General features: G+C 45.4%; 1 long non-coding RNA gene across 3 annotated transcripts in view; it reads right to left on the bottom strand.

The window, feature by feature from the left end:
• LOC126544278 (uncharacterized) overlaps positions 1-24,675 on the bottom strand; it is a 73,546-nt gene that overhangs the window by 27,279 nt on the left and 21,592 nt on the right. Inside the window, exons 4-5 of one of the 3 annotated variants that reach the window (XR_007602115.3) lie at positions 15,375-15,535; positions 7,913-8,303 (exon numbers count right to left, since the gene is read on the bottom strand). This is a non-coding gene — a long non-coding RNA (uncharacterized lncRNA). Of the gene's footprint in view, positions 1-7,912; positions 8,304-13,024; positions 13,277-15,374; positions 15,536-24,675 lie in introns of those variants that run through there. The other 2 variants (XR_008608470.2, XR_011893017.1) reach the window with 2 other exon arrangements.

Raw genomic sequence — 24,675 nt, 5'->3', positions numbered from 1 at the left:
CGGCGAATTCTTGCGTTCCTTCTGAACTTCGACATGGCCCCACTGCACTATTGGAGTACGGCAAGGTGAGAAACTTTGTTCGGCAGTCTGCGGCGCATTTCAAGCGGTTTACGGCACGGCACTTAAGCTACACTTGTCAAGCAGTTAACAAAAAACAGCGCGGTCGTCATGGCGCACTTATTTCAATTAATGAATCGTACTGGGAGATGTTTGCGACGCTTTCTACGAGCCCCAATATTATTTTAACTTATTTCCGTAGTTATTGAAGTACTTTTGGAAGCTCAGTGGGCGCGACTGGCGCTGTGACACGCTCAGCGAAAAGCAGCTCGGCCTTGGTGTGCAGTTAAGTTTCGTGCTTTATTGCGCCGCAAGTTCATGGCGCTTTCTCTGACGCCCAACATTCTTGAAAATTATTTTCGGTACATTTTTATTACTTATGAGGTACGCTCGCCGCGCCTGTCGTGACGCAGCGAAGAGCAGCTCAGCCGTGCTGAGTTAGTTTGGTGCTTACTGAACCGTACTAAGACAAGTTTGTGACAATTCTTATGGTCCCGAAAAAATTCGTCTTCAATCGGTGCTCACGGTTGTCGAAAACGCGACGAGCAATTGCGAAGAATGATAACACGGGAGCGTGTTGCTTGCGCCAGCAGAACGCGCAAAAGATAACGCCAAAGAGCTCAAACGTCAGGAACTATAGTAACTCGAAATTTCTGCCTTCTGAACGGATGAAGACGGGCTTTCCACCCACGCATTTGTCTTGAGTGTGAGTGGAAGGAATTCTGCGAGCGTCCAGCATGATCTGGTTGAGAGCCTGTGTTGTGGCCACGTCTGTGTATTCGTAGCGTACTGCCGCGTAGGTTGTAGCCAAGCTATGGAAACGCGCCCTAGGCCGTGTATTCGTGCTATTAAGTTGCAGGAAATAAGGCCCGGGAAGAGGGGAATGCTCGGAAATATATTTTCGTGGTATGTACGGTATTGTTTGGGATCAGTCGGGTATTTTCTACGTAGTCTGCGTAAAAGCGAATTGCTTTTGTTTTGTAATGCCACCTATTCACCACATTCTCACGCTTCGCCTTTATCGGCATTATTCTTTGATGTTAATACCTAAATGACACGTGCTTGTTACAAATTTTTTTCGGCTGACGTCGTCTGGCGGAGCACCCTACGGGAACTACTGCTGCTTACCTGGTGCTACTACGTTGGATGAATGCACAAAAAGCCCGCAACGATCATTTATATAAAATAAAAAAAAAAACATTTCACAAGGCGTCTTGCGGCTCTATCAAACCGCACGTGGCATTTACTTGATGGAGGCTTGTAAAGATTGTTCGCAATCAATTCTACTTGAACGACTTCGCTCGAATACCACGCGCAGTCGAGCTGTTGAAGCAAATGAAACAAAAAACCAAACAAAAAAAAAACCACCGCAGCCGCGTGACGCGGACCAGCTAGCATTCAAAACGCGCGCGCACACAACCGAAACCAGTAGTGTGTTCAGGCATTCGCGCCCGCAGCTTGGTGCGCTGCAGTCAATTGGGCCGCTGGGCTTTATGGGAGTGTCCGGTCTTGTTGTATTCTTTTCTCTAGGACGCAAGCGACAGCTGAGCAGAGCAGCTGTTCATCGTACAACTATGGCAGCAGCCCATCAGCTGCGGTATAATCGTCGGCAGGAAAGGCGGCCAGTCCGCTACAGTCAATGCCGCCACTCAGAGAAGCTAGTTTCGCATTGTGCGCATAAGAGATTCAACAAGAGCGGACACTCTCTTAGAGCTCAACAACCGAATTGACTAACGCCCCAAGATGGAATTAACTCCTTCCGGTTTCGCGTTCGGGCGCGCGCGTTTTGAACGCTAGCTGGCACGCGCTATGCCGCCAGCGCTACAGCTTTTTTTTACTTCGGCTGCTCAATCGCGCGCAGTGTTAAATGATTACGACTTTAGTTAAATTAATTTCAACGATCTTTTCAATTTCCATCGAATCTGTACCACGTGAAATTTCACAAAGTAGACGCCGTGCACTTAGTAAACGAGGAAATGTTTACTTCGCCCTATATACATGGTCGTTCCGGGCTTCTTGTGGGTTCATCCAGCGTTGTCGCACCAGGTAAGCAGCAGTAGTTCTCGTACGAAGCTCCACCGGACACCAGCTGAAAAAAGTCCATTGCAAGCATGTGTCATTTTGGTATTTAGACCTTACAGTAATACTGCGTGTAACGAGGAAACGTGCGAAAGGGGTGAACAGGCGACATTACAAAAAAAAAAAAAAAACCTAAATGGCTTTTACATACATGGCGATAGTACGCTACATACAGAAGTGGCCGCAACACTGTCTCTCAGCTTGACCATGCTAGACGCTAGCAGAATGCCTTGTACTCGCACTAAAGACAAATGCGTAGGTGCAAGTCCTGTTGTCAGCCGTTCAAGAGACATCATTTTAGAGTTCTTGGTTTTTGAGCTCCTCGGCGTTATCTTATGCGCGTGCTGCAAGGGCAAGCAACGTACTGCAGTGTTATCACTCTTGGCAATCGTTGGTCGCGTGTTCGGCAAGCATGAGTACCAAAATATGACGTATGTTGCGGGGCCATAGAAAGCGTCACAAATTTGTCCAAGATTCCCAGTACACGCCAAACTACACTATACTCTTCAGCAAAATTACACCTTTTGCCACGCAACAATAGTCATCTGTGTTGTCCGCATTTCTTTTCTTTGGCGCGGCGAGCCCAGTACTTCCTTGTGACGAACGGTTTGCCCAATATCAGCATGACAGAGCATTCTCGACAGGAAAGTAGCGAGCGCAGCGCTTACAAGGAATGAAACGCAAGCAAGACAGATGGCGATTATCGTTGTGTGGCAGATATACACCCCCAAGGGTGTAGATTGGCTTACACTCTAATTTACACCTCTCGGTTTGTACACTCTTAGAAAAATTTACACTCTTTGGGGCGTATCTTGTCCCACAACAATAATCGTCATCTGTCTTGCCCGCGTTTCCTTTCTTTAACGCGGCGAGCCCGGTACTTCCCAGTCACGAACGGCATGCGCGTTGTCAGTGTGACGCAGCATTCTCGACAGGAAAGTAGCGAGCGCCGAGTTTTCAGAAAAGGAAACGCAAGCAAGGCAGATGACGATTATTGTTGTGGGACAAATATACACCGCAAAGGGTGCAACCGTTTTAAGAGTGTATACACTCTTAGAAAAAATTTACACCCTTTGGGGCGTATCTTGTCCCACAACGATAATCGTCATCTGTCTTGCCCCCGTTTCCTTTCTTTAACGCTGCGAGCCCGGTACTTCCCAGTCACGAACGGCATGCGCGTTATCAGTGTCACGCAGCAAGTAGCGAGCGCCGAGTTTCAAGAAAGGAAACGCAAGCAAGGCAGATGACGACTATTGTTGTGGGACAAATATACACCCTAAAGGGTGCAACCGTTTTAAGAGTGTATTTGCCACACAGCGATAATCGTCATCTGTCCTGCCCGCATTTCCATTCTTTAAAACGCTGCGCTCGTTACTTTCCTGTCGAGAATGCTGTGTCATGCTAATTACGAGCATGTCATTCGTGACTTCGTAGTGCCGGGCTCGCCGTGTTAAAGAAAGGAAACGCGGGCAAGACAGATGATGATCATTGTTGTGTAGCAAATACACACCACAAAGGGCGCAACTGTTTTTACAGTGTAACCGTCACCACGACCGGCTTGCTTTTTTGATGCGTCACAACCCCAGGCGCGGCGAGTGTGCCTCAACAATAACCCCAGAAGTAACGAAACTAATTACAATAATTTTGAGGGTGAGTGTATGCATCATGAAGTTGTCCTAGGGGCATTTAGTACACGCGAAACTAACTGTGGCACCAAGACGAGCTGCTTTTCGCTAATTCCGTCCCAACGCCAGGCGTGGCCACTGTGAAAGAAAAGTACCCCAGAAAGTAACAAAATTTGTTACAATAAAGCTGTGGGTCAGAGAGAGTTCCAAAACTTGTCCCGGTAAGATGCAGTACACGCGAAACTGCGTCCCACGGCCGAGGTGCTTTTCGTTAACGTGGTCACATAGCCCGGTGCGGCGAACGCGCCCAAAACTACCGAAATAACTTATAATAATGTTAGGGCTCATGCTAAGCGTCGGAAACATCTCCCAGTACCACTAGTTAACTCAAATTAATCACGCCACGAGGGCCGAGCTGTTTTTTGCTAACTGCGTCACAAGTCAAAGTTCCGGGCCGTAAAAGCCGAAATTGCTTCAAATACGTCGCAGACTGTCCGATAAAATTTGTCCCCTTGCCGCAGTCCAATTATGTCGTGGCACCGTGTCGTAGTGCAGAAGCAACGCAAGAAAACAACACGAGCCCAATAAACGCTCTACACCCAAAAAAAAAAATGGATTGCTGAACAGGCGAACTTCACATGTGCAAACGGCCTCGCTGGCTTAGGTGGTGTGGATGGCACACGACGCATGCATACGTCGCACCGACGCATGAATACGTCGCGCCTGGCGTGTCGTTAGCTTCTTGCCATGTAACGCAAGAAAAATAAATCGCGAAGTATAGGTTCATTTATACCCAAAACTTTTTAGTTTTAACGGGAAAGAATAAATAAATGTAAAACGTTGTATGTAACTACATTTGACATTTTTTTTCCGATGCTCGCGTCAACTAACGAATGGGATTAACACTAGCCGTGACGTGTTTCCTGTTGCCAGTTTTTGCCCAGTGTCCCCTCTTGTTGAATTTCTTTCTCTGTGCTTCACGGCTCACCAATGACGACCGCATTCCTTAGACAAATTGGGCGGTTCCAACAGTGCCGGAAACTTGCAGCGTTGCCGAATGTGAAGACAAAATGAACTTTGCCTCGCGTGCTCCCAAGGTGGGTGCTTTATGAGAAGACAAAGGAGAGAACACAACAGCCGGCCCAGGGAACGGTGTAGGGGTTGAGGATGGACTTCGGGATGAAAAACTTGGGAGGTTTATTTTACGTTATATACAGAGAGACGTCAATGAACAGTCGTACAGTCATTACGGGCCGGCAGCAACTCGGACGCTGCGGCCCGTCGCAAGCAGTTCGAGAGAGGTGAATCCGGGAATGCTCTGGTATCTCTGGAATGCTTCTTTCAAACCCTTCGAGGACTGGAAGTCTCGTCATGTTCGGCCAATGGGAGAGCCCGCTAAGATGATGCCACCTTCGGCCAATGGTAGGCACCCGTGCGGTGGTGTCACACCCGGCGGCTCCCCGCGGTCTTGCCTTGCTGACTTGCAATGCGTTCTTCAAAGGCGGAGAAGGGGGACGCTTGGGCTCCATTGTCCGAGGGCGCACCTACTCCCGGTGGTACGGCCCCGCTGTGGTGGCAAATGCCTTCTTCAAAGGCGACCGGTGCGACGCTGCCAGGCCTTCCCGGTACATCACAGCCGTACGGCTGTCACGGCGCATTACCGCCGTCAGGCCGTCCCGGCACAATACCGCCGTCTTCGTTTGGGACCCACGTTACTTCCAACAATGCCGGGCTATCCCCTCGGTTTCTGGAAGAGTCAAGCAGTGAATAGCTACCGGCGGCGTACGAACTTGTTTGCACGTGAACTTGTGGCCTTCAACTTGTTTGCTCGAGCGCTCCTCTGGAATGTGCTTTCCGCGTTTCTGCGCTTCTCAATTAGTTGTGCTGCGATTCGATGAGATCTGGGAGAACTCGAAGTAGGCGCAGGAAACAGCTCCATATCTAACAGCTTATCTAACAACGGGCGTTGTCTCTGTTCTCTCCTTTACACTGTGCATATATGAATCGATGATTTCGCCTATATTTTTTTTTCCAAGTGTTATTAGGAACAAAACACGCAACGATCTGTCTTCTTTGATTTGGTTACTGAAATAAAAAAAATTGAATTCCGCATGTATTAGACATGGCTCATGGCCGGAGATTGTCACATATTCAGCTTTCTACACCCATTCAAATCAGTACTGCAATCACAAGTGCGATTAATACGAATGTTGTGCTATATTTAATAGTACAATGTCTCTATGAAAGGCGTTCTTCGGCGTTCCTCGGCGTCCTCGGCGTAAGGGAGCAAACAAGCGCAGTGAAGCACGAAAGCGCGAACGCCGTTCGCAGTGGGGGATCCAAGACGGTGAGAGCGAAAATAGCACGAGTAGGAAAGCGGAGGCGGAGAGTACGGCGAAAGGCGGTGCTGCAGGAGACGTGCTCTACGGCGGAACTAGGCATGTGGCGAGCTCGTCCACCTGCGCCGTATATGGAAAAAAATTGGAGGCTTATCAAGGTTAAGCCCAGTGGATGCGAAGCATCCACTGGGCTTAACCTTAGCGTATCCTTAGCGTTTGGAGGCATCGTGACCGCATACACGCCCGGCGCAAAGACGCTGGCGCGGTTGCGGGCACAGAGACTGACGCGACGGCGGGCGCGCACGACGGCGCGAACCGAAGCGTGGAGGCCTCCGCCGGGCGACGTCCGACGGCGCGATATGAGGCCCCATCTGCAGCCGGTGTGACGTCATCACGTGACGTCACATCATGTGATCTCACTTCAGGGTCAATGGTGGCCACCGCCGGGAGGCGACCGACGGCGCGATATGAGGCCCCATCTGCAGCCGGTGTGACGTCATCACGTGACGTCATGTCACGTGACCTGCTTGAAGGTCACTTGAAGGTCAATGGTGGCCACCGCCGGGAGGCGACCGACGGCGCGATATGAGGCCCCATCTGCAGCCGGTGTGACGTCATCACGTGACGTCATGTCACGTGACCTACTTGAAGGTCACTTGAAGGTCAATGGTGGCCACCGCCGGGCGTCGCGCGAAGGCCCGAAACCTACGTTAATATGCTTCGCATAAAAATGCGCTTGCGGGGGCTGCGGACACACTGCGTAGGCGCTACTTCGCATGCGTCGTCGTCGCTGGAGAATGAGCTCGGCGCGAGCCACGGGGTTCCGGTGTTCACGCTTTCTTTCTCAACAACTACCGGCGCAACGGGCGGAAATTCTTCGTCTGCCGCTGTTTCTAAACGAGCTGCTCGAGCAGATACTCAGCGCCAACGCTGAGAGGACCACGCCATTCATTCTTTGAAAACCCCTAATTGAAAACACATAAATAGCAGCGCTCAAAATTCGCATTAGGGAGTATAGTAATCGTCGGTGATTGTTTTTTTTTAATGTGCGATCGAAGCCCGAAGTTCAATATGGCGGTAGTATGTTACACTCCCGTCACACGTGAAGACGAAAGCTCGCTGCACACGTGGTTATCTCTTAAGCGATCGGAGGGGTCGGACTTTCCTCAAGACATAAGGAGCCCTAGTGTGAAGTAAACGTATGGCGCTGTAGGTCGATCTACTCAAATGCACTACCTAAACGTTCTTTCGTTTGTTATTTCTTTCTCTCCGTCTTTTTCTTTTTTTCCTTCTTTCTTCCATTCCTTCTCTTTTTCTTTTTTGCATTCTTTCTGTCTTTGTTCTTTCTTTTGTTGTTGCTATCATACCTCCTTTCGTTTCTTCATTCATATTCAGCCATTGCATCGCTGCTTGCTTACGGGCCTATAAGGCATTCCTCATGATGATATTTTTTGCATCATATATTTTGCATCACTTGACTAGACTTCGCTTTTTCGCCTATGACCCATTGCAACGAGCCGCTCAAGTCTTTCCTAAACCCGCCGTAGTTGCTTAGTGGCTATGGTCTTGGGCTGCTAAGCACGAGGTCGCGGGATTGAAACCCGGCCACGACGGCCGCATTTCGATGAGGTCGAAATGTGAAAACACCCGTCTACTTACTTAGCTTTACGTTACAGAACCCCACGTGGTCCACATTTCCGGAGTCCCCCACTATGCCGTCGCTCATAATCGTATCGTCATTTTGGCACGTAGAAGCCCATAATTTAAAGTTTTAAGAGTTTTAGCCTTAATAGAGAGTACTACAAAACAAAATAACGCTGTGATTCGAAGACTTTATTGTCTAGCAGTAGGCTCGTTCCCCAAAATACTTATTTTGGTTTGAGCTAAGGTCGAGTTCTGCGCACATTTTTAAGAACTCACGCTGCGTTGAGCACTCCCTCGACTTTCTTCGCATTTGCGTGCGTGACTCTCGTCATCCTTAAACGAATGCTTTTCCGTTGTGGAGAACTGTGCAGGGTGAAATTCCTTAAAGATCTAGCGCGTCTAAGTGAAACATATATTTTTTTTCTTTTGCTTTTGTGTGCTTAAGCGGGCGAGCATGTATGTCCCGGCGTGCGTGTGTTCGTGTGCGTCGGGATGTTCGTGCTGCAGAGGCGTCTTCCGGCACTTAATTTTACTTTCCTTTCTTGGTGGAAAGGAGGGCCTGTAATTTGCAAAAAAAAGGAGAAAGAAACAGAAGTGAGCACGTACGAGGTAATGATGATCTTCTCCGAATTATTAGCGAAGCCGTGCAGCAAATGGTAAGCAAATGTTGGGCAGAAAAGCTTCGGAAATTTTATCAATGTGTGTTGCTGTAGTTCAGCAAAAGACTTACGAGAAAAGTAAGTGCTGGCTTATCCGACTAAATATGTTTATTATGGTCAGGCACAATGAGACTTTCTGTCCCCCGTAATAAAATCGCATACTTTATAACATACGCTCAGAAGCTATTCAATATGCAATTTATTGCACAAGCCCTTATTTACCCTACCCCTTTGAATTTTGCTTACGCGTAACTCATAAATTGCACCTCAATTTAGCTAAATATACAGGCAATGTCCAGTTTCCTAGAAACAATAGGAAACAGCGTAGAATCAGCACTTAAATTTGTCAAGCGCAGAATGAAGGGATTTCATTAAAGGCGGTATTGAATCCACAAGCACATTACTTGGTATACACATTGGACAAATCATTTCCTGTATGTTCACAAAATTTTGCTTTGGTGGCTCTTCTGGTTAGCCCAGAGCTGCGGGCTAATTTATTTTTCGTTGCTTTTACAACACACTAATATTAGTCTGGAGTTCTTGGTTACGTAATTTATTGCAAAGTTTACGGTGTTGATAACACTTCAAAATTTTCCTACGCGTTCCACATAAGCTGCCTTTTATTTTCATCAAATATAAACAAAGTCCCTTGCTCAAGAGGACAAACACGAATGTAGGGCACAAGAAAATAGGGAAATGTGGAGGTTTAGTAATTATTTTCAACTTTTCAATTTAATTCCCGAGCAGGATAGATTCGCCACGCCTTCGCGTTGACATTCCTTTCTTTTAACCTAGTTTGCTGCCTCGTGCAGTTGCTTTAGGACTCCGGCAAACGTTGCGGATGACGACTGTATAAAAATCTAGAACGCTTAAATAAATAAGTGTTCAGGAAGGCTATAGATAACCTACACCGGTTAAACATTGTCTTCGTTACTAGCAACATACTTATTAGAGCAACAAAACAAGACCACCGTCGGGCCTCACATAGTTCACCGTTCATTATTACAATAGAGCTTTGGCGACCACATTCCGAAATATTTTGATACAAACATGCATCTTTTGCGCTTTGCTGTGTCTTTGTAACCGTATTTAGTCGATGAAGAGCGTTCCCCGAATAAAGCCAACAGTGTACGCGTATCAATATGAACTCTGATGGAGCCTTCATACGCTCGCCTTCACAAAACTGCACTTGATCATATGTGTGGACGCTGCGTAAAACAGCATCATATATATATATATATATATATATATATGCCGACCGACAGCTTGAACTGGTGAATTGGGCGGAGAAGGCCAAACAGGCCCAGGGCCTTACTTGAGCCCAAACCCTCAGCCACGTCCCCCTTTACCCTTCCCCGTTTCAATAAAGTTTATCACCACCACCACCTAGAGCGTCACCAGGTGGACTAACGTGCTTTTGTAAATGAAGTTGTGTTCCTGACGCGAGTGCACGAGTTTCTAACGAGAGCATCACGATGACGGCCAGGTTGAAGACAATCGTGTGGCAGCCATGATTTCTAGTGCGCTCGTTCGATCCGAACATATACTTGCCAAATGTCGGTTTCTGCAAAGGTACTCAACGGGCTTTATTGAGGCAAACATGGATACTGATGTGATCTGTCACTAAGTGTTATACAGCAGTACGTACTTGTCTATGTCACATCTGGTGCATGTTAAAATGATGATGCCATTCATACTCCAACGAAAATATGAAACATGATAAACTTGACCAAAAATAATGTTCGTACAGCATCTCACAGCTTGTACATATCCTTCGCTGCTAGAAGCTAACTGCTGGTGAATGTGGGCCGGTGTCAGAGAAGGTGCTGTATAACAGCGTTCGCGATCTGTAGCGACAAAAGACGAGACAGTGGCTCGGGAGCACGCGTCAGTTGCTTGAAGTAGCTTGTTGCCGTTAACGTGAAAGAAGTACACGCGTGCGATTAGAGCATCGAGATGTTGTGCTGAGGCCGCTAGGTTTCATCCCGTCATACGATGCTTCATTTTTCAATAACTGAGCTTTCCCTGTCATGCGCAGCACTTTTCTTTGCGTAAGCATTACTACGCCTACCCAACGAGGATATCCGCCCGTCCATCCATCCGTCTGTCGCGTAAGACGAATCGCTTTAAGAAAATAATGTAAAAAAACAGAATAAGCCCGAAAGGAAAAGTGGGTGGGGGTGAATTTAGAACCTACTGTCCCACGCTTAGAAGTCCAATGTCTTACCACTGGTCTAAAGGCCCACGCTTGCAGACGGTGAATACATCAGAACTCTACTTTTACCTTTATCACCACATCTACAGCCGACTAGGAGTCTTTTAGGCACTAGGAAAATCCAGATTTTCCTGAAATTGATTGCGTACCCCGCCACATAGCCCTGGGATGCGGCTTCCGTTGTGGCGTTCCTTCACTGGACAAAATGCCACCGATTTCTGAGGACCCACGCAATTCGCGCCGCGCAACACAGACATATAAGCAGTGAATGAATGGATAAGGTTCATAAGGAGCGAGGATCTTCATGGGTCTCATTACGGTTGATTGCGCTTTGACGTGGACGGATGAGGTGCTAAATAAAGATAAGGACTTAAAGCTGCCTCACATTTGTAAAAAGACTGTTCAAGATAGCCGCGCAGAGTTCGTTGGAAAGGAATTTCTGCACTACACCAGTAGTTTTTGAAGATTATGGGGATGTTAGTGTACGTAGTTGGAAGGTACTCGATGAGAGAGGCTATATACGAAGTGCCCTAGCTGTTATGAACCAAGAATAATTAATATGCGAAAGCCAACTGCTAGAAATTGGGTGAATTATTTCATCATTTTGGACGTCAACGGCAAAGTTAATTCTTAACCTAACAATAATAGTACGTCGTACGGTGCGGATGGTCGACTGGTGCCTGACGACATCATGACGCTCGACACATCAAGACTACGCGGAGAGAGACAAAAGAAATGAAAATTTCATTTGTAGGTTTAGTGCGTGTGATAAAAAGGACATCAGTCCAGAGCCACTCACTTAGTGTTCATCAATTCTGCATGATGAACGACGAGCATATTTCACTACAACTTCTTAGTTGAAATTTCCTTTGAAGTAAGCACTTTGCCCCGTTTTCTGGCCAAATTAGTGCCTTTGAGTGCCATCAACTTGTCATTTGCGCATTCAAACACATGAATTTTTCGGTGGGATCATCAATGGCTCGTTCCAAGATTACGAAGCAACATCACGCGAAAAATGCCGGCATCTTATGAGGTGGGCATGTTCTTAAACTATGACATTCAATGATCTAGAAAAATTAAGAAGCATGCCTGGACGAGGTAATGTACAGACACTGGTGAAAAAAAATGAGCAATTTCAAGTTTAACCACACCTGTACACATATATGTGGACCGCAGCTTACCTAAGAAAAGGCCAACGAAGGTGAAGGTATAATACAAAGTATTACACAATCTATGTAATTCATTCATTGCAAATCCCCTCAATTTGTATATATAAAGCTCAGCCGATCGCGAAGTATTTCGCGCAGTATGCTGTTCTCGAGGCCCCTCCCCCCTTCTGTTATTTACTTGCTCTCCAGAGTTTCTTATCTACATGTTATTTCATTTTTAACTATGAGCTTAGCTTCCATACAGCAGTTATCTACAAGGCCAAAAGTGACATTGCGCATTCTTTTTGCTCGCTAAGCATGCAGCTCGTGCTTTTTATTTGCTAGCATACAATAACGCAAGCGAATGAACACAATCTTACGCATAACACCGCCGGTGCAGCTAATAAATATCGAATGAAACAAATCACGGAAGCTGTAATGAGGACCCATTGTAATGGTCACTAGGGTACATATATCACATGTAGCTGGGTTGTTGGCGGCGAATGTGTAATTTCTCAGCGTTTAGTGCAATACGAGAGCGGTGAGTTGATGTGAAACCTTACATTGCGGGCACTACTGGTGTTTGTCTGCGTAGTTCGCGGAACACACAGGCAGGCGTGTTTGCTTGAGGCGATGTCGTGCATCATTGTTCATAATGTCCGAGTGGGTTGTGTATTACCATTCCCTTATATGGCACATCGCGTCGTGGCAGGAATGCTAAACTTTAATTTAATTTTGGGGATGCATGTAATTTCAATCATTTTTATCATTGCATGCATGTAATTTATATATTTTTTTACAATCGTATGCATACAGTGAATACATACATTCGCGTTCTACATGACGTTTCGCTGCGTAGCGAAGACGCTTCTGCTGCGCGCGACACTTCTTTCAGGCCTGTGTGTCATCAACGCTGAGTGCACGCTTGGGAGCCATTTTGGTGGCGCTTGTTTACGAGCTCCTTCTGCATACGTCGCCAGCACGCTGCTCAGACCTCAACTACAAGTGCTAACCTATGGACGAATGTAATGTTTACACTATCGCAGCCCAAGACGTGACCTTCACAGCCCAGCAGCTGCGTTTTTGTCTCATCGGAAAGCAAGCACCGCCCTAGCCATACGCATAAACTGTGAAATGCTGCCGCGGTGGTGGTGCCCCGGTTGCGCGGAGGCGAGCGCCATCTGGTGGTGTTGCAAGAAACCTAGCGGTATGCGCGAGGGCGAAAAGCCAGGAGAAGGGGTCAAGAAAGATTCGCTTTAATAGCCAATAGACATTTACTGACACCTTAAATAGCGCGCATACTTCATTTGTGGTACAGCTAGTTGGAATGCTACGACCTTATACAATGGAGTGAATATGCTCAATGCACGATCGGCCGTGGTCCAAGTGGTGTGCTCGATTCAGGGTCCATCTCTCTTGATGGGCGAGTCCACTCACGCCATCTCTAGACCCAACGTGTCGAACGTACCGGTGCGTCTTTAAGAGGAGGATTTATCTCGAAGTGTTTTACCTTAACAGATGAGAAAAGAGTTACTATTTTGCTCGGAATTTACTGCACCGAGTTTGATGACGTGCGCTGCGTTTGGCAGAATTAGTTACAATTGACTGACTGCCAAGAGCAGATTGTAATTACACCATTAGCAGAGTTCAAAAACTTATTGCAAATGGCAATATTAATAAAGCGTGATAGATGAGACCTTTTTAGCTAAGCAGAAAAAAGAAACCTCGAAATTTGCTTCCTTGCCCTCATTGAGATATTGTACACAGCAGGGAAACTGATACAATTTTCCCCATTCTGCAATATACCACCAATTCAGAGCAAAGCTCTTAGAAGAACTCTTGTAAAAATTCTATAGTTCGGTAAAACTAAGTTCACGTATAGCAATTTTTGGCTTAAGTGCTTTGACGTTAACAGCTGTAGTTCAGAAAGCAAAAATATCTGGTTTTGCTGCGCAGTTACAGATAAGTGAATTTTGTGTTTACATTCTGTTTAGAACTTGCTCCACAGCAAAGAGCCCTAAGTATTGGGCCACTATGTTGGGTAGTTTGGAAGTATTATTTGAAGTGAATGACATTTTGACTATAACATTCTGTCAAAATCTAAGACTTGCACTTATGCAGCCGGGTATATTTTAGTGCCATCCAAAGGTGCCTCGCCATTACTGCATCGTCAATAAGTTCCTCTTTCAAGTGAAATACAATAGGAGGATGGCAGACAAGGCTTAGCACATGCCATACAACTGCCAGGCTGAAGTCAGGTTTCATGCGTTAGAACTTGCCAAAACTATGATGAAATTATGAATCATCCCCTCATTTAGTTGAGACAATCAAGGGCTTTATATACAGCTCAGCCGATGACGAATTATTACGCGTAGTATGCTGTTTTCAACCCCCTCCCTCCTTCTTACCAAAACTATGTTGAAAGTATGAACCCCGCACATTTCCTAAGCAAAAAAAGAAGAGTACTGAAAACGAAGTCTTGTTATTTTACATAGCAGTTAAAATTGCACAAGTATTCAAACATCTAACATAAATTAAATACGCGTTACTATTGCAATGATATCCAAATACAGAATAACTATTAGATGTTGTCAACATTACTTTCGCTACAATACTTAACTGACATTTCCTCCAGTGCTTAAGGGGAAAGGTTGATGCTGGTCAATATCCTGCTGCATTATTATTGCGCAGGGAAACTACGATAGTTGCGCAGATATTACGTTTTTTGAACGAACATTTGGAGCAGATCACTTTTATACACATATACTAGCCGTTGAGAAAACATGTCATAGCTTAGGCAGCATACGAATTCGTTGTATTTATTTGGGAAAACAGTGTATTTGCTGGGACAATCTCAACATGATTTCATTGCTCCAAAACTAGGTGCATAGGTGTCATATTTCCTTTAGCTCCTTCAACGAACACCAAACAATACTACCTGCGCCTGGTCACGTCCTATTCGTTTGTGTTCATTATTGATATTGTCACAGTGTATGAGATATGGTCGTAGTTGAATTTTCACAATTATTAGATTATTGAGTCTGAAATAACGGTGAGAAGTCTTGACCGAACTGAACTGGCACAAAAGTATTTATTCGTGGGTTACATCGTACACTGTTCTTAAAACTGAGTTAGTTCAGTGCAAACAAACAACGCATAAATAAACACAAATGACGCAGATGGCCTCGTTTGCGGTCTTTTATGTCTTGTAGGATTGCGCTGCAGAAAGCCGGTTTTCAGAACCCGTTGCCTAAGCCTAGTGACTTGCGTAGTGTAATATATGTGAATGACCCTCTTTTTTCATAGCTTACTCTGCACAATCTTTTGCTTTAAATTATAGAAATTCGGAATATTCAATAGTCGTATGTTGCTTGTTTTTAAATATTGTTTTCTTAGAATGGTTGTATTCAACTGCAAAAATCGTTGTTTGGATGCCCGTAGTAATAATGAGAAAGAGCTTCGGAGATACCTTACTGAGGAAGTACGTCAAGCGTCTGCATTCTTCAAAGTTTCTTTTGGAATCTTCTACATTACTTGGTGTAGTATTCCGCATTACACTCGAGATCAGAATATAAGACATCACCACTGTCCTAAATTAGCCGTCTTACCTTGTTTTAAAGCCGTTGAAGCTGGTTTATTTTGTCTGATTGCTCCAAATTTCTCGAAAGCAATTTCCTTCTCCAGTCAATTCCCCGTGCTTAAATTGGAGGCTGACGCAACGGCAGCCATCTGGGCAGGGAGTCGAGGAGAGATCTCTCTTAATAAAGCACTGAAATGGTCCACAGAAACAGCAAAATGAACTACTGAGGCAGCACAGACGACAATGTACGAGTACATGATAATCCTAAATGGCAGTATTCTGATAGGCACCATGGCTAACAATAAAGTGTAATTGCACGTAAGGACCTCTTTACTGAATTGACCGAAACCACAATGGGTTGTGGACCACCCACTGGCTGATGCGCGTACTTGTATTGCTGATACGAATTGCTGTTTCCGCACGGTTTCGTAAATCCTGTCCTGTAAATACAGCATTTCAGGAACATTACCCATAGGGCTGCCATATATTCGCGTCGTAGGTAATATATCTCTACAGCGGGCACAAAATTCGTTGCGACACGATCTATGACGAAGACGTACGGTTCACGCAGCTTTTATTAGCAGTTGCCATTTCCTAAATGGGTGGTCAGGGGGCCTTCAGCGAGCCTGACTGTGAAAGTGAAAGATTCTCATGCAAGATACGAACGTGTCAGCAACCACATTTTGCGACACACGACGTGCATGAACGGCAACGACTTTTTCTACGCCGGCTATGGCACTTTCGAGGGACCGGAAGACGAGCGAATGGACGAGGATAGCTGTAAGCAGAAGTTATGTGGTTGGCGGAAAAGCTGTTGCACCACCCCTCTGTACTCAAAGGAACTCGCTTCCGGCGACTAGGAGTACGCATATTCATAATCATAAAGAGGAAGAAGAAAAAGAAGCAAGCAAGCAAAGCAAGCAAGCAAGCAAAGCAAAGCAAGCAAGCAAGCAAGCAAGCAAGCAAGCAAGTAAGCAAGCAAGCAAGCAAGTAAGCAAGCAAAGCAAAGCAAAGCCAAGCAAAGCAAGCAAGCAAAGCAAGCAAGCAAAGCAAGTAAGCAAAGCAAGCAAAGCAAGCAAAGCAAGCAAAGCAAGCAAAGCAAGCAAAGCAAGCAAGCAGCAAGCAGCGGTGGCGACCTATTTTAGCAGAATGCGTTGTTGGGCAAGTTGGTTCATTGTATTTACAAAGATTGGATGCGCTGTGTAGACGATTAACACCCGCGAATTTCCTAATTTCATCGCTCTACTTAGTCTTCTGCCATCCTCGACTCCGTTTACCTTCTCTTGGCACCCATTCTGTAACCCTAATGATTCAACGGTTATCTAACCTGCAGATAACATGACCTGCCCAGCTCCATATTTTCCCCTTAATGTCAATTAGAATATTCGCTATACCTGTTTGTTCTTTCATCCAAACCACTCTCTTGTTTCCTCTTAAGATTATGCCTAGTATTCATGGTTCCATCGCTCTTTGCGAGCTCGTTAACCTGGTCTCAAGCTTACTTGTCAGTCTCCAAGTCTCTGCACCATATGTCAGCACCGATAAAATGCACTGATTGTACACCTCAGCCAGGAGCTGACAATGTCAGCTGTATGCGATCCAACCCATTCTTATTCTTCTATGGATTTCCTTCACATAATCAGGGTCCCCTGTAATTCGTTGGCCTAGGTAAACATACTCCACAGACTCTTAAGTCCGACTGGCGATACTGAACTCTATTTCCCTTTCCAATCTATTCGTCATTATATTTGTTTTCTGCATATTAATATTCGACCGCACTCTTACACTCTCTCTGTTAAGGTCCTCAATCATTTGTTGTAACACGTCTGCAGTGCTGCTGAATAGAGCGATCTCATCGGCAAACCGAAGGCTGCTCAGGTATTCGTCATCGATTCTTACTCATAAGTCTTCCCAGTTTAATGCCCTGAATATTTCTTCCACGAATGCATTGAATAGCATTGGAGAGATTTTGTATTTTTGTCTGACCCTTTTATTTATAAGTTTATTTTTAACTTTCTTTTGCAGAATTAAGGCAGCTGTGGAATCTCTGCATATATTTTCAAGATACTTACGTAAACGGTCTGTACTCGTTAATCACGCTATGCCTCTATTACTACTGCTATCTCTATTGAATCGATGCATTTTCGTAATCTATGAAAGTCATGTAGAGAGGTGTATGGTACTCTGCAGATTTCTCGTTTACCTGATTAATGAGATAGATGTGATCCATTGTAGAGTGTCCCTTCCGCAAGCCCACCTGTTCCCTTTGACAAAAGTCTGGTGTTGCCCTTATTCTATTAGACATTATTTTCGGGAATATCTTACATATTACATAGAGTAAGCTAATGGGCCCATAGTTTTACAATTCTTTACCGTCTCTCTTTCTGTGGATTAGTGTAATTTTTGCATTCTTCCCGTTTTTGGGTACCCCTGCAGTCGATAGACACTTCGTAGATAGAGCTGCTAGTTTTTGAAGCATTATGTCTCCTGCACCTTTGATTAACTCGATTCTTATTCCATTTCATCCGGCCGCTCTTCATCGTTTCATGTCTTGCAAGCTCCTTTTGACCTCACTGCTAGTTATAGGAGGAGTTTCTGTATACTGTTCGTTACTGTTTCTAATGGAGGCATCCTGACTCCTCTGGGTACTGTACAGGTCAGTATAGCATTCTTCAGCTCTTTTACTATATCTTAGAGATTACTGATGACATTACTCTGCTTATCTTTCAGTGCATACATCTTCGTTCATCCTATCCCAAGTTTCCTTCTCACTGATTTCAGGCTGGGTCCATTTTTACGGCTTCTTCAGTCTTTCTCAATTTGTAGTTTCCAATATCACTTATTTTCGCCTTGTTAATCAGTTTTGACAACTCTGCGAATTATATTTTATCTCTTGAGTAGGACTAATTCATTCTTTGTCGTTTCTTTATTAGGTCTTCTGTTACTTGGGAGAGCTTGCCCACTGGTTGACTTGGTGCCTTGCCTTCTACTTTAATTGCTGTCTCTGAATTCAGCCTAGTTGCAGTTTCATTCATTACCTCTATGTCATCTTCGTCTCTCTCTTCCAAGGCTGCATATTTGTTGTCAAGTACCAGCCTGAACTCGTCTACTTTTACCCTTACTGCCTCAGGTTGGCCGGTTTTTTCTTGACCAATTTTACTCTTTCTCTTTTCAAATTGAGGTGAATCCTAGCCCTCACTAGCCTATGATCACTGCACTTTTTCCCATCTATCACTCCTACGTCCTGCACTATACTGGGATCGGCAGAAAGTATGAAATCAATTTCATTTCTTGTTTCATCATTAGGGTTTTTTCAGGAACACTTGCCGTTGCTACGCTTCCTGAAAAATGTTTACATTATGCGAAGCTTGCTCCGTTGCGAATTCTACCAGCATCTCTCCTCTAGCATTCGTAGAGTCGACGCCGTAGTTCCCAATTACTTGTTCACCAGCCTGCTCCTTCCTCACGTTTGCAATGAAATCGCGCATTATTACAGTATACTGCGCTTGCACTTTTCTTACCGCTAATTCAACATCTTCATAAAACTAATCTACTTCCTCATCATCGTGACTGCATGTTGGAGCGTAGGCTTATACTACTTTTAATCTATACTTCTTATTAGGTTTGATAACGACTACTGCTACCCTCTCATTAATGCTGTAGAATTCGGCAGTCTTGTCCGCTTTTTTTTATGGATTAGGAACCCCATCCCGCATTGCTTTTTATCTGGGAGACCTCTATAGCAGAGGACATGGCCATTGTTCAGCAATGTATAATCCTCACTAGTTCTTCTAATATCATTAAGTCCGATGATATCCCAGACAGTGTCTGATAGTTCCTCAAGAAGTCCTTCTAAACTAGCCGCATTCGTCAGAGTTCGGCTGGTGAAGGTTTACAGGGTCAGTTTTCATTGGCAGCCTGTCCGGACTCTGAGTTGCTTAGCTCCCTCTTCTGCGTTACAAGTCAGACCGCCGCCTCGGGCAAATGCTCTGCAGCGGCTGGGGACTGAGGCCCATGGGTAGATTGCAGGGTACATCAGGAAGGTAGCGGCCGAATACTGCGACAGGGTGGCCAATTCCTATTCTGGTGAGGGAGTGTCTTTGTTCAATTTAAGTGGGCCGTTCTAATTTTGCGTTGTACCTGGAGAAGTATAGCCCCACTCTCTCTCGGCACCTTTTGCCGGTGTCAGGCGTCAATCCAAGCTTTCACATGTGCGCTGGATGAGCCGAAATTCAATCTCACCATCGTCAAATTTAAAAAAAAAAGGAAGCTTTTAGAAGGATTCGAACGTACGACTATGGCGACAGAGCATTCGACATAGCTCAGTCAGATAATTCCGTAGGTGGCGAGGCTACCTTATCGCCAACCTGTACAGTCCAGAGGGCCGTACAAGCCTAAAAACTTCTTTGATTTATCCGCGATAATAAACCAACATAGAACAATTTCAGCTGCTGTGGCCTTGTAGCTCCAGAATTCTCGCGTGTGCAGGCGGCCGGGAACTCGGCTAGGCAAATTATACGGGCGTTGTGACGGCCTCGGACAGCATTGTTGTATATTATGTTGTATATCCAGGACATTGGCAAACTTCGCTAAAATGGTCTTCGAGAAAAGTAGAAAACGTGGAAATCTCAATGGTGCCACTGGAAATGCATTCAGCCTGCCCTCTTGCCATTAATACTCTGTGGTTGAGGCTATAATCTTGACAGGCTGAATGTTATAGTGAACCAAAGTGAGTTCAACCGATCTCGGTTTAGCTCCTTATAATACTGCTACGAACTGCACTTGCCACGGCTTCCTGTTCCCAGCTGCAGCTCACGCTAAAAAGTTGGGCCGGACTGAGCTTAGGTATTGCATAAGATGGCTGCAGTCGGGAATCACTTGCTAGACTTCTTGCCACAATTTTGCTAATTCAAACGCTGGTAAGTTAAGAGTGAGCGAACAAGAGCATCCAGGTGTTGGACTTTGCGGTGTGATAAAACTCGTGTTAAGCATACACGAGGCGTTTGCAACGAGTTTTTGGGCCAGTTGGTCACTGATTGTAGCCATAACAACAGCGCCAAAAACACACAAAGGAAAGGAAAACTGACAGACGCAGGTTGTCCGTGCCTATCAGCCTTCCTTTCTTTTGTTTGTATGTTTATTGTCGCTGCTGTTATGCCTGCATGAGGCGTGCACTTGGCTCACGGGCTGTACAACTATGCAGTTCTGCTTCTCGCAGGGCAATTAATCTATACTCTGCCACTCCGAAGGTGAACCACCCGCACTTACCCCAGATAAGCATAACGCGTATGCGTCGCCGGCCAGAGAATGTTTTGAACCGCGGGGACGCGGATCCTTTCATTACAGATATTGTTTCCATTACGACATTCCTGAGAAAAATGTGTGGCCATATGGCGTAATACTATTCCATTCTTATTTTACTTCACTCTACTAACGTCAAACTTCCGTAACCGGCAACTCAAGCATAAAGCGGCGAGCGGTAGCATTGTTTTAACAATCCCATCAAACGAGCTTCTGTTTACAGAATATCACCTTCGTTGGCTTTCAAAGCGAATAACTTTGCCAACCTTGACCGATTCTTATTATCAAATTGGCAGACAAGAGCCCAGCAGCCAAAAGTTGCGAACGTGTCGGTTGGGCAGAGCTAGTGCGACAAACAGACGAGACCGTGTGAAGGAAGAGGAGGGATTGCCAGCGTCTGCTAATGGTCGGCTTCCCTTTTCTAAGCTTCGCGATGGCTGGTCGAAAATTGTGGCGAAGTGCAGCAGGGACCTAAAAACACCGCTAAAACGAGTGATCAACAAAAAGAAGCTGGAAGAGTAATGTATTCTAGAAGGGCTTAGTATATTATATTGACACGCCAAAAATCGTCTTGTATAGGCCAAGAAATTCATTCTCGCTGGAAGATCAGAGTAGGCACGGCCTAGAGCAATTGAAGGGCCGCCATCTTCTATACCTTTCAGAACAAGGCAGCCCTCCAGCTGTTCCGAAAATATTCAGTTTCGTTAAGCATAATTGCAAACCATTCGAATCCGCTTTAATTGAAATCTCCTGACATCAAGTTTACGTAACCACCGATGCAAGGATCGGACGGTGACCCCCAGCGTTATCTGAACAGCCCAATCAAAGGCTCTCCTCATTTATAGCAGTTCACTTTTGTTTCCTTTCAAAATGAATAAAGTTGCCTACATTGAGCGGTTTTTCTTATGAAATTGGCTGACATGATGCGAGGTGGATGCTCAAGTGGAGAGGGTTTCGATGGGGTCGAGCAAGCGCAATGAAAATAGATAACCAGAATAGGAGGGCGGTGCCGACATTGGCAATTGGTCCGCTTCCCCTTCCTTAGCTTGCGGTGGCTGGTCAGACATCGCGGTGGTGTGCAACAGAAAGTTAAGAATACGGCTAAAACGAATTCTCAACAAAGAAGAGTTGACAGAGTGACGTCGTATACCTGCCCAAATGAATAACGTTATACTGCCACGCAAAAAAGCTATATTACACGCAAATAAATCCATGCTCTCCGGCGGGCGCGAATAGCATGTGCCTCAGCGATTAGCGCGGAGCCATATTCTATTCTTATCGGAACGGGGCAGTCTCCGGCTATTCAGAAAAAGAAATCTTTTTTGTTGGGAATATTAATACATCTTTAACGCGTTTCCAACAGTTTAACGCAATAATTTCTATGGGTTTCACGATATCACGAGAGAGACAGGCGAAGTGGGCGCAGCCCGAAATCTTTTGACCAATAGCGGAGGGCTAATGGCGAAAACGCGCCGAATGAGAAACAATTCCATTTCTTTCGTCTGTTCCTGCATAATCAGTGTATACACGTCATACAGGTGGACAGGTATAGCAGTTTTGTGATGTAGCATGGCAGACATTTGAAGTGGAGGAGAGGCAAAAAATTTTCGATCTGTCGTGAAGCACTGATTGCAGAATTGTAATAAGAATGTTAGGACAGCTTTACGGAATAGCGCGCAGTGTCCCCTATTTCATAGATAACGTTCATTTCATGTGATGAGCGTTCTCGGTTTTTTGAATTCGCGTGACAGGCAGTCGACGTGAGCGCAGGGCGAGAACGTTTTAATGTACAGCTGAGGAATAATGTACAGCTGAGGGATGCAGCGGTGGCGTAGAGGTAGAGCATCTGCCTCGCGTGCAAGAGGACCGTGGTTCGAATCCAGGCGCCGCGCAATTTTCCACCGGATTAAAAAAAAATCCGCCTGTTGATAAAATTGCAGAAACACGCCTGGAATGCGGCTTGATCCCGGTGACAAACCAGTAACGCACTCCCTCACCAGAGCAGGATTGGTCACCCTGGTGCAGTACTTCGCCACAACCTCCTATATGAACACAACAATCAAACCCCCGGCCCTGCCCGGTCGAACAGGTGTACACCCCTACATCCAGTCATGATGACCAGGATGTCGAAAGCTTCTATGAAGACGTCAAATCGGCGATGGGTGAAGTCAACACAATATACATTGTACTGATGGGCGACCTCAATGCCAAAGTAGCAGGCTGGAGTCAAGGCAGTAGGGGCATGGGCTCTAGGAATAGCAGGGGAGAGTTATCAGTAGGGCTTGAGAACAGAATAATATGCAGATAATGAATACTTTCTTCTGCAAGCGGAATAGCCGAAAGTGGACGTGGAAGAGCCCGAATGGCGAGTCTAGAAATGAAATAGACCTTATACTCTGCGCTAACCCTGGCATCATACAAGATGTGGACGTGCTCGGCGAGGGTGGCTGCAGTGACCATAGGATGGCACGAACTCAAATTAGCCTAGACTTGAGGAGGGAACAGAAGAAACTGGTACATAAGAAGCCGATCAATGAGTTAGCGGTAAGAACGAGAATAGAGGAATTCCATATCAATCTAGAGAAAAGGTATTCGGCTTTAACTCAGGAAGAGGACCTTAGTGTTGAAGATAAGAACGATAATCTTATGGACATCATTAGGGATGTGCAATAGAAGTCGTTGGTAACTCCGCTCGACAGAATGCCAGTAAGCTATCGCAGGAGGCGAAGGATCTGATCAAGAAACGCCAATGTATGAAAGCCTCTAACCCTACAGCATGAATAGCACTGGCAGAACTTTCGAAGTTAATCAACAAGCGTAAGACAGCTGACATAAGGAAGTATAATATGGATAATATTGAACATGCTCTCAGGAACGGAGGACGCCTAAAAGCAGTGAAGACGAAACAAGCAATAGGCTAGAATCAGACGTATGCGTTAAGAGACAAAGCCGGCAATATCATTACAAATATGGGTGAGATATTTCACGTGGCTGAGGAGTTCAATACATATTTATAGAGTACCAGTGGCACCCCCGACGATAATGGAAGAGAGAATAGTCTAGAGGAATTTGAAATTCCACAGGTAACGCCTGAAGAAGTAAAGAAAGCTCTGGGAGCTATGCAAAGGGGGAAGGCAGCTGGGGAGGATCAGGTAACAGCAGATATGTTGAAGGATGGTGGGCACATTGGTCTAGAAAAACGGTCCACCTTGTATACGCAATGCCTCATGACCTCGAGCCTACCGGAATCATCGAAGAATGCTAAAATAATCATAATCCATTAGAAAGGGCACGCTAAAGACTTGAAAAATTATGAACCGATCAGCTTAAAGTCAGTTGCCGACAAAGTATTTACTAAGGTAATCGAAAATAGAATCAGCAGCACTTTAGACTTCTGTCAAACAAAGGACCAGCAAAGATTCCGTAAAGGATACTCAACAATAGACCACAATCACACTATCAGTAAGGTGATAGAGAAATGTCCGGAATATAGCCAATCCTTATATATAGCTTTCATTGATTACGAGAGAGCATTTGATTCAGTCGAAACGTAAGCAGTCATGGAGGCATTACGGAATCTGGGCGTAGACGAGCCATATGTAAAAATACTGAAAGACGTAGCGGCTCCACAGCCACCGTAGTCCTCCATAAAGAAAGCAACAAAATCCTAATAAAGAAAGGCGTCAGCCAGGGAGATACAATCGCTCCAATGCTACTCACAGCGTCTTTACAGGATGTATTCAGAGATCTGGATTGGGAAGAATTGGGCATAAGAGGTAATGGAGAATACCTTAGTAATTTGCGATACGCTGATGATATTGCCTCGCATAGTACCTCAGAGGACCAACTGTAATGCATGCTTACTGACCTGGAGAGGCAAAGCCGAAGGGTGGGTCTAAAAATTAATCTGCAGAAAGCTAAAGTAATGTTTAACTGTCTCGGAAGAGAACAGCAGTTTACGATAGGTAGCGAGGAACTAGAAGTGGTAAGCGAATACATCTCCTTAGGACAGGTAGTGACTGCGGATC

The sequence above is a fragment of the Dermacentor andersoni genome, chromosome 3 (assembly GCF_023375885.2).
Source record: "Dermacentor andersoni chromosome 3, qqDerAnde1_hic_scaffold, whole genome shotgun sequence".
Classification (NCBI taxonomy): Eukaryota; Metazoa; Arthropoda; class Arachnida; order Ixodida; family Ixodidae; genus Dermacentor; species Dermacentor andersoni.
The sequence above is the reverse complement of the archived record's forward strand: the minus strand, read 5'-3'. Positions and strand labels throughout refer to the sequence as shown.